The sequence below is a fragment of the Mesocricetus auratus genome, unplaced genomic scaffold (assembly GCF_017639785.1).
Source record: "Mesocricetus auratus isolate SY011 unplaced genomic scaffold, BCM_Maur_2.0 Super-Scaffold_100021, whole genome shotgun sequence".
Taxonomy (NCBI): domain Eukaryota; kingdom Metazoa; phylum Chordata; class Mammalia; order Rodentia; family Cricetidae; genus Mesocricetus; species Mesocricetus auratus.
The window spans coordinates 19,570,219-19,580,910 of NW_024429202.1; the positions used below are offsets into that span (position 1 = coordinate 19,570,219).

At 43.9% G+C, this 10,692-nt stretch overlaps 1 protein-coding gene across 6 annotated transcripts in view; it reads right to left on the minus strand.

Annotated features, from left to right (window-relative positions):
* The window catches only part of Adgrb3 (adhesion G protein-coupled receptor B3), a 707,451-nt gene extending 705,973 nt beyond the window's left edge, over positions 1-1,478 (minus strand). For 4 of the 6 annotated variants that reach the window (XM_040729333.1, XM_040729331.1, XM_040729330.1 and 1 more), the window contains exon 1: positions 743-1,131. The gene's annotated coding sequence lies outside the window, so the exon portion shown is untranslated. Of the gene's footprint in view, positions 1-742; positions 1,133-1,348 lie in introns of those variants that run through there. The other 2 variants (XM_040729329.1, XM_040729332.1) reach the window with 2 other exon arrangements.
* Between the last annotated feature and the right edge of the window lie 9,214 nt (positions 1,479-10,692).

Below are 10,692 nucleotides of genomic sequence, written 5' to 3' on the forward strand. Positions count from 1 at the left end.
ATTTGACAATAAATGTCTGCAATACTGTGCTCATCGGTGATTAGAAAGAGTGGCAAATAGGGTATTGTACATCTCTCTTGAGCAAGCACTCTTCATGGAATGCTCTCTATTTTTAATTAGTCTTGGTGTACGGGATCTTGATTTTTTTTCTAAATAATACTAAATATGAATCACTGAACTGGCCCCCACCCCCACTGCAGGGCCTGTTCAAACAACTGTATATCTGTCTAAGGAAAATAATGGGCCAGGGATTGGCTGAGCCGATGGTCACCGAGGTCTCCTAGATGTGGTATTCATTTATTTATGTGGCTATTGCTGAGAAAGGTAAACCAGCACTGAGTTTAGCTATTCTCAAAACTGATCTTCTGGGTGACACTTTAGTTTAGCCGAACATAGACGGCGCCATCACTCCACTGGTTTTTTCCCTCAACAGAAGACCCAGTCCTACTCTATCCTAACTTCCTTTTAACCTACCCGCCCCCCCCCTTCCACCGCTAAAATTATCTCAATCACGCACGAGTTGCTAGATTTTCTGGGTCTCTCTCCCTATTCCTTCCCATCCAGCTCACCTCTTCAAAACCAGACTTCTCTTAACTTTTCAACTGCGGCGTTTAAGTAAGCCCAGAATCTCTCCATCATCCGCCAGCAACAGCCTTTGACTTCCCTCCGCCCAAAAACTGAGCCCGAGCCTCCCCAGGGCGACCCCAGAACACCGAGGTGACCCAGGGGCCCCTTTCCTTACCTTCCACTCCGAAAGCTCCGGGAGGCTTTTAGTCTAAGACACCAGCACAGGCACTCGTCCCAACAACAGTGACGGAGAGACTCCCCTTCGGTCCCAATCACCGTTGCCCATTTTTTCTCCCCGGATCAGCTTCAAATATCAGGATTTATTATTGGGGGGAAAAATGCACTCATACAAGAAGCCAAAAAAAAGGGGGGAAGGAATAATAAAGGGGGTTACCCAGTGGCCAGAGCCTTGCGCCTTATCCAAGTGAATGAAGCCTCCCAAGGAGAGGCGGGGAGAGGCCCCCTGAAGGGAGACTCGCCAGAAACAACAAACAAATAAAAAAATAAATAAAATGGAAGTGGATTAAGAGCGCAGATGTGTTTTCCCAAACCCACCACCCCACCCCACCCCCAACAAACGGATTGGCCAAGAAGCCAAAAAAAAAAAAAAAAAAAAAAAAAGCTCTCAGAAGTGGCCGGCGGCGGCGGCTGAGGCGGCAGGTTGGGCGGCGGGCTGGTGACAGGAGTGCTCCCGGCCGGTGGCGAGCCTGGAGCCCGAGCTGGCTGCTCGGTGCGCCCTCCTCCCTGGCCCTCCTCCCTGCCAGGTACCCGCTGCACGGACCTGGGCTGAGGAGCCGGGGCGAGAAGCCTGGGCTGGCGACGTCGGCAAGCTGTTTGAATGCCCGGCGGAGGAGGGAGGCGCGCGAGGGCGCGAGATAGTAAGGCTGTGTGTGTGTGTGTGTGTGTGTGTGTGTGTGTGTGTGTGTGTGTGTGTCTGTCAGGCGTGCGCGCCGGCGCGCGGCGCTCGCTCTCCCCGGGGCTGCGCGCGCGAAGGGGGCCGCGCGCTCCTCGGCGCGCGCCCGCCGCCCGGCAAACCGCCCCCCCCCACACACACACACACCAACCTCCACGCGCGTGCTCGTGGGTGCGCGCGTCCGTCCCCCCGCCGAGCGAGCCGCCCGGGGATGGAGTCCGCCCCCCTCCCACCTCTCCCCCACCCACGGACCGGCTCCGGAGCGAGGAGGGCGGGAGCGGGCTTCGCGGGGCTCCAGCGGCGCCCGCGCTCCCCCTCCGCTACTCGAAACCCGAGCACGTCCGGAAAAGCGGTCTTTTCTGCGTCTGGGAGGCTTTCTCATCCTCAGTTCCCACCGCTAAGGCTGGTGGCCACCAACTCCAGGAGAAAAGTCCCCTGGAGGAGAGGCAGAGGGGGGGCGCGGAGGACGGGAAGGCGACCCGGAGGGCTTAGGAAGTAAACGCTGGACTCGATCGTCCTTCTCTTGCGGCCTCTCCGAGCGGACCTGACGCAGCGGGGGAGCTGTCACTCAGCACCGGGATTTAGCACTGAGCCAGCCTGCAGCTGAGGGGCCACCTCTCACCTCCCGCTGCTGCTAGCCTCTGCTTAGGAGCTGGAACAATAGTTGGTTTTTGGTTGTTGTTTTGCTTTTTGTTTTTGTTTTTTGTTTTTCCATCAGAGCCAGGCTGCAATTAGCATCTTAATTTGTTCAGGCTCGGAGCAGGCTTTGTCAGGACCACTGTGCGGGCTACCGAGGTCAGGCTTCCTGCGCTGCTCTCTGCATGGCGATGGGACGATAGTGCGGGTTCTAAACTTTTGATTCGTTCTGCCGTCTTAATGCATTTATTCCTTGTCAAGTTTCCCCTCGTAACAAGTTTGGGTAAGTGATGGGAAGAAATGAGAAAAAGCTACCGTTGTTGTCCATACAGGAGGGGGAAAAGAGGATAAATTTCTACACTCCCCCCCCCTTTTTATTTATGTATTGTTTATTTTGCCTCCTGTGCAGACGCCTGAAGAAGTACCTGATAGGCTTCAGATGCAGGCTGCAACTGGTCATTCGCCTTCTAGTTTTGTCTCTACTTGTAGGCTCGGTTGGTGGTTTGCAAAACAAGTGTTTGAATAGTGTGGTGATGTGGTGGGAGGAGACTTACTGGGCAATGCTTTTGAGCGGCAAGCCTTCCTGAGAGTGAGTTGCCTGAGGGGCAGGTGAAGTTGAATGAAGCAATTTTCCATCATTTGCTCTACTCTCTCATTTGCATTTTTTATTCCTCTTCTTGTTCCTCTCCCCTGGGGCAATTGCATGGCCAAGAACACGGTTTTCAAAGGAGGGCTATCAGGAGAACAGGAAGGTGCTGATGATCGTTTATGCACGAGAATTGTTTGAAATATTAAAATTGGCTCTTTGGCTCTTTACATCTTAATACATATTAATAGAATGACCCTCTTCAAGACTTTCTCTTTTAGGACATGAATTGAAGGAACACCCTGTAAGGGAAACAGTTAATCACTCCAGCAGGCTTCGACTGTGTTCCCAGGAACAAATCACCAGGGAGAGCTGCCTGGGTGGCATTTTGGTTCTGTGTCATTTTTAGCTCATTACAATGCTTTTATTCATTTAAGGGAATGTGAAAAGAAAATGGGTCTTATATGTCAAATGCGAATCCAAAACACAGTGTATATAGTGAACACAATTTCTTGTAAAAAAAAAAAAAGAGAATATTCTGCAGTACAAAATAGGTAAATGTTTCGTTTATTTCAACTTTCGGCATAACAGTCATAATATTTGCAAGACATTTGGGTCAGTCTGTTATTTTGCCAATCATAAAAAATAAATAAATCCATACTAAATGTGCAATAAAAATGGAGAATAAAAATACTGTGCATCGTTTGTACATAATATAATGTGGGGTTAGTTATAATTCTCACACAATAGTGTCTTCTCACTTATCACTTAGCATTGTGATTTTGATGTTTATTAGAAATCCCTAAAGTCCTGGCACCATGGAGTAGGAGTAACAGCCTAGGGGGACAATTTAAAAGGCTTAATCGTAAATGGAAAGGAGCACTCGTTCCCAGGATCATTTTAATTCAGTAGGATGCAGGGCTGGGTCAGAAAGGAAAGCCACTCTTAATAAAGCGCTTCACCCTTCGCACTGTTTCCCATAACCTTCATAAATTGCAGGCTACTGAGCTGGCCTGATGATGATCCTGCTGTGGTATATTTATAGCAGATGATTTGTAGATGATAAATATGCCAAGCAAGACACAGCTACAGTAACCCCGGGCTCATCTGACTTCCTCAGGGGGTCACAATCAAGAATAACAAGGGGAACTATATAAGGAGAGTCTGGGCTCTGGGCACTGACAGCAATACAATCCGAGCCAACCCAAGAAGACATTACTTTGTTTCATGCCTGCATGGAGTTCCGTGGGAAAGCTTTGCTGTCTGTATTGACTCAGCAACAAAAGGAAGAGAGTGGGCACCCTGGCCTCTGTGTCCTCAGCTGATAAATACCAGATTTCACTATCTAGTTCACATGTGTCCCTATGCATACCTTTGCATATATTTCACATTTCATACATATGTCTATTATGCAGGCATATGTTTTATCAGCATACATTATGCCTAGTCTGTCTGCACAAATGTATGTGCATAGTATGTACACATGTGTCTCCTTTGGTCATGCTTGGAAGGTTACGTTATATTGCTTATCCATGGCAAGTAGTGTATTTTACACAAAACTCTCAAATTAATTGTAAATCTAGATTTTATCCATATCCTTGTTCACTTTCACAAGTACTGAGAAATCAGTGTTAACATTCCAAATCTACACTGCTATTTTATGACATTAGCATAACTGACCAGGGTATCTAAAGTTGAACATAGTCACAATTATGTCTCCTTATATTTATCTGTTTTATTAAGAAGATGTTTCTATGTGTAGTACTTTTAAACTTACTTTTCTCACCTAACTTTAAACTTTCTACATTTGACAATAGTGTGATCCTCCTGGTCTGTTGTTTATAATTCAATGTCATTTGCATAGTTTTCACCAAATAATAAGAATATACTTGTAGAACACATTTGATCAATTTTAGAAAAAATTTTAAGGCATTTGTTTTCTTTACGTGTGTGTTTATTTGCATGGACGTCTGTGTACCAAGTTCATGCAGGAGCCCTCAGAGGTCAGAAGAGGCATTGGCTCCCCTGGAACTGGAATTACAGATGTTTGACAGCTGCCAAGTGGTTTCTTGGAACCCAACCTGGGCCCTTTACAGGAGCACTTAGCACTCATAACCTCTGAGCCATCTCTCTAGGCCCAATTTTCCAAAAAGCTTTTCCTTGCCCTTCCTCATATAGTATTTTAGGTAACACTACACTGCCGCATTCCAAGTTTTGTAGTTTACCATTATTAGTAAGATTAAAAGAAGCTCATTCATTGTTCATTCCGTGCCCTTCTTTTCAGTAATTGGTGTCTCTGCTGATGTACACACAGATTTGGAAACTAACCCTCCTCCTCCTCCTCTGCCTTCTCCTCCTCCATTTCATCCCTCTAGTCTGTGATCTCCTGAGATCCGACCTCAATTCTTATGCTCTGAAACCAACAAATGTTTAAATAGTCATATAGTAAAGGGTTAAAATATCACAAGAGAGTTTTCCTGTGTAGTTTGGAATAGCCTGTGGAGCCTCATCCAATGTAGGAACAAGCAGAGTTGAATTAGCCCAGGGTGTCCCTTTCAATTGTATTAGTATAGTGACATGAATAAATTTAGATTATTGGCAGTTATTGACTGTCAATTTCTACAGTTTCATTCATTGTTTTCAGGAACATATGTGTTGTCTCATGGATGTATTGTAGAGTAATTGAGAAAATACTGGGCTTTACAAACTCAGTATACAAGTTTTGTATTCTGCAAACTCCTGCACAAATTCTTCTGTGTTACTGAATTTTTCCACCATAAAGTTATTATAATGATGACATTATCTTCATTTATGCAAATTCAAATCACTAGAAGTAAGATATTTTTAACCATGGACTGTCCAGTGGTAGTGTGGACTATAGTCCCAGCACTCAGGAAGCAGAGACAGGTCTGAGGCAAGCCTGGTCTACAAAGTAAGTTCCAGGACAGCCAAAGATACACAAAGAAACCGTGTCTGGAAAAAAAGAAGATATTTTAACTATTAAGCTGACATTAATTATTTACCTGGCTATGAACATGAAGGTGAGACCTCTCTAGATTTATTTCATAGGAAAGGGAATGGATAAGTAACTTATTTTTTTCTTAACATTTCCTAAGTAAAGAACTGTGCATGTTGTTTAAATTTTCCTCAAGAGAGATGAACAAATAGCTCTTCTCCCCTGATAAGGCACCAATAGCCAAACAAATAAAAGTCTTCACCAAGTCTAGCCCTATGGACGAATGTACCTTACTAGTGTGATTACAGGAGAGTGGGCGCAGGGTGACTTATAAGAACAGGGGTAACTAAAAACGGCTGTCTCACCCAAAAGCCCATGCCTCAAGAAAGCTGTAACCCAGTGCTGGGCCTTCAGGAATCTCCACTGCTTGGCTCCTCTCCCATGAAATCACTCACTGCTTTTATCAGCGTGAGGAGGGAGTTTTGTCAACCTGTAATTTTCTTTCTTCCTTGAAAGAAATTATAAAATGATAGTTACAGCATGACACTCAAGAATCATGCATATATTATACACCAGAAATAAGCAAGTGCAGAGACTGAAGAATATTGATAATAACCTGGACTTTATGAATATTTCTCTACGGCCAACAATATGTTTAACACACTGAGAAGGAAAACAGCTTAGTTTATGTTTGAGATATATGCATTATAATAATGATTAGTGCATTGTCCATAAGTAAAACCTTCAGAAAGTATGAAAATGTCAGTTTACAGTCTCTGGTCATAATCCAATGTAATTTTTACTATAGAGATATCCTTTAGGATGAGCGAGCGAGACGGCTCAGCAGGTAAAACACTTGCCACTCAAATCTAGAGTTTGCCCTTGGAGTCCACGTAGTAGAAGGACCAGTGCCTTATTCAGCCATCAGCAAAGCAGCTTCCTTTTACTCTTTGCCATTACCACCTGCAACAGTCAAAAGTGATGGCCCTCCGCCTTGCCAGGGGCAGCACTCAGAAAACAAGGGTCCCTGCTCCTCTCCTAGGCAGACAGCAGAGCAGCCCGGTGGTCAGAGGTGATGGTGACCCAACCCGGATTTTATGAGCAAAGGGGAGCTGTCCCTGTTACTCATCAGACATGTGGTAGCATGGGTGGAGGAGAGATGCCCGCCCCTCCCACCCCCACATCCCAACCATCAACTCCTGAGACTAGTGAAGGAGCTGGGTCATAAGAGTGGGAGAGCTGTCCCTACCCATCACCAGTGGCAACACTCAGGAGACCCTAGTACCTCACTAGGGTAACACAACAGAGCTGGCCCTAATGGTACAGGTGTGGGAGAGCCAACCCTAAGGGCATGAAAGCAGGAGAAACTACCCTTGCTCACTGCTGCAAGAGGTAAATTGTCTGGGGCAATGCTGGAAAGAGAGCTCGTCCTGCAGGTGAGGACAGGGGAGAACTAGCTGGCTGACCAACCCAGCTGCCCAGGGGCAGAGCCAGAGTTATGACTTAGCCTCCCCCCCTCAGCATCCACCCCATCTGGAATCTGCTGGGGTATGTGAAGGGAGCTGACCTGCAGACACAAAGCTGCAGGATCTCCACAACACAGGGCAACAACAGGATATCCAAGCAGAGTTCTAGAGAGGGCTTAGCATCTATGGTGTGGAAGAAACCAGAGGCCTCAAAAAAGACCAATGACTCTTTGCAATGGACACTTGCAAGTAAAGATATATGGACATGCATGACTCACTGTGTCAAACTGCAGCCTCCCTGACAAGATTTTCAATCACGCCTCCCCCCTTTTCTTTCCTTTTTTCTCTTAATTTTTTTGGGGATTGGTACAGGGGTGGAAGCCAGATTCAAAGGGACAGGAAAATGAATGGGATCAAGATACATGATAAAAGAAGCTAGCTTCCTTTTGCAGTACATGAGAAAATGAACAAAATGAGAGATTCTGGAACACTCAGTCCTAAATGGAACATAGTTATCAAATCTCGCCTCTGAGGGTTCAGGGAGCTATGCTGAAGAGGAAACTGTTAAGAGCCAGAGGGGATGGATGGCTCCAATGAAGTAGTGTCTTCTAGACACCCCAGGAGTGATGCATGAATGAACTCATGGTGACTGCAGCAACAGGCACAGCGCTGAACAGATTCAGGCCAGACGTGTTCCCAGTGCTAGGTGGGAGAAGTGGACATGGCCTCCTATCTTTAACCAAGAAGCAATCTGAAACTGACATCTGTTTGCAAAGGACAAAAGACATTCTTTCTCAATAGAGTCTTACTGGGCCAGAGACCAGCTCTGGTGGGGTTTAGGTCCCAGAGAGGATTGTGGAGTTTGGAGGGGGCCCCATTAAGTTTATTGAAAAAGAAATGTACCCTCTATACTTTATAGTTGTACATAGGATTAAATGGGAAGAAGCCAGTTTGTGAGCTGGGATGTGACTTGAGATCTGGGGTTGAGGAAGCTAACCTTGACATTGACAATAGGCACTAGTCATATGTTAATGAAAGGCCACAAGTTCCTCTTGACAGAGAGAATGACACCCTTTTTAGCAAGCAGATACTTTCCTCAAGCCCCCAAGGAAATGGGGACTTTTGTCTAAATATCTGGCCTTGGGAAAGGACTTTTTTTGGGGATCAAACACTCCATTAGAGAATATTGCAGATGTTTTATATCAAAAAGCTAAAATTTAAAGTGAGGAAGCTAGACAAATATTACTAAGAATGCACCTTAGGGATTTATAAATCTTGATTATCAAATATGCATTATTGATCAAGTATATAATATGTTAATCACAAAGGCAAGAATAAGGCCACTACCACAATTTGAGCCAAAGTTGAAGCAAGCTTGATTTTTTTATTTTTTATTGGGATGCACCCAAGAGCTGGCCAGCAACTGCCTCCAAAATCCAGTTAAAGAAAACAGCCCCAAATCCACTTCTTGTGCCCCTTTTATTGGTAAAACAAATTTAAGGTCATGGGTTGAGGAAGGTCACATTCTAGGAAACAGAAAGCAAATCAACTCTCCCAGTAAACAGTAACTTACTTTGTTTTTGTTTGTTTTTCAAGGCAAGATTTTTCTGTGTAGCTTTGGAGCCTGTCCTGGGCCTTATTCTATGGCCTCAAACTCACAGAGATCCACCTGCTTCTGCCTCCTGAGTACTGGGAGAAACTTATTTTTAAAAAACAGAATAATGGCTCCTGCCTTCAAAATGGTGTCGGGCAGGTTCCTGAGTTACTAAAATTTTCTAGCAGCTTGGTGTTAACTTGTATGGGAGGAGGCAAAGGTATCACAAGATATGGTTCCAGAGTGGCTGGGATTTTTTTCCAAGGAATTATTTTGTTTAGAGAGGCTGCCATTTTCTACATTTTTATCCTTCAAAGGCTGCACAAAATTTCCCAAAGGAAAAGGTGTGAGGGAACTCCCATAGCAGAGAGTGAGAATCATTAAAAATGAAAGCAAAATGGGTGCCTCACAAGGTTGAAATGCTGGAACTTTGTCAAGCAGCAATGGTCACCGTGTGGTCTACCAGTTTATTAATCATCCCTAAGTGAGGCCCCATGCCCAAGAATGGATGAACAAGATGGCCAACACAAAACGAACTCAAAGTTATTTTTGTAGAATTTTTGTCTCTTACAGCTTTGTTTGAAATTTTTTGTCTTACTTGTCTTTTGCTTGTATTTTAAAGTTTATTGAATTGGCGTTTTACATGTTTTGTTTTGTGTGTGTCTATGTATGTATGTTTTTTTTCTAATTTGTTTGGTTTTTTGTTGTTATTTGCCTTTTTTGTTCTAAAGATAAAGAAAGATAGGACATGGAGTTGAGTAGATGAGGAGGTGAGAGTTGGAGAAGGGAAAAACATGATCATAATGTACCATATGAATTTTTTCCAGTTCAGGAAAAAAATAAAATGATAGGATAACACCCCTCATGAACGTAGAGGCAAAAATCTTCAAAGTACTTACAAGCCCAATTCAAGAAAATAAAACTTATCCATTTGCCATATAAATACTTATCAATAAATATGGAAAGGCACACAAACTCCAACATTAGGTCATGATAAAAGCCTTAAAGATACTAGGAATATAGGGAATACATTTCTATATTGCGAAGGCTTCATGTCAAAACTATAGTAAATATTAGAGTAAGTAAGGAAATCCCTCAGCTTTTCCACTTATCCTGGAACAAGTGAAGAATGTCAACTTTCCGTACTATTAGTCAGCACAATGCTTGAAGTCTTCTTCAGAGCTGTAAAACAATACAAGAAAATAGAGGAATGCAAATAAAGTTCTTGTACCTTTCTGAGCTTCCTGAATGTCCTAAGTTGACTTTGAATGCTGAGTCTCATGAACCTCCCACCTCCTTCCTGAACAGTATATTCCAATTTGGAGGAAATTGAGCATCTTATAAGAAATGGAAACTAGAAGAGAAAAATGCCGCAAATTTCTGGGCTAGATGGAATCACAGCAGTTCCACTCACATCCTGGAAATATCTCGATAGTCCACAGCAATTTCCAAAACCATCAGACCTTTTCGAGCTTAACTTCACACTCCTTATTCTCATCTACTGCTGCACAGAAAGTTCTCTCTATTCATATTCTTCTCCTATTCAGGGCAATCTTTGGTCAGAGCAAAGTACCATTCTACTAGCAATAACAGGAATGTGGGATGAAATTAGAAACTTGCTTCCATAGGCTCTAATATGACAAAGGTAGTGGGATGTCACTTGCAAATTTAAAGTCCATACTTGCAGATCACTTCTTCTCAGCCAAACCCACTAGCACACTGTCCAGCAGTCCTATACAGAGGCACATCTAAATTTGATCATATGATGATCCTCTGATCCAACGCAGTTCTTGGGTAAGTCTTGAGATAACTGCCACTTGGTTAACATTTGGGTTGCAGCTATACAGGAGACTTTAAGATAAACCACCCGGCTAAGACAATCCTGGATTACTGACCTACAAAAACATAAAACATCAAATGATTGTTTATAATTTCTATATTTAAGGATAATCTGCTAAGCGATAGTAGATAGGT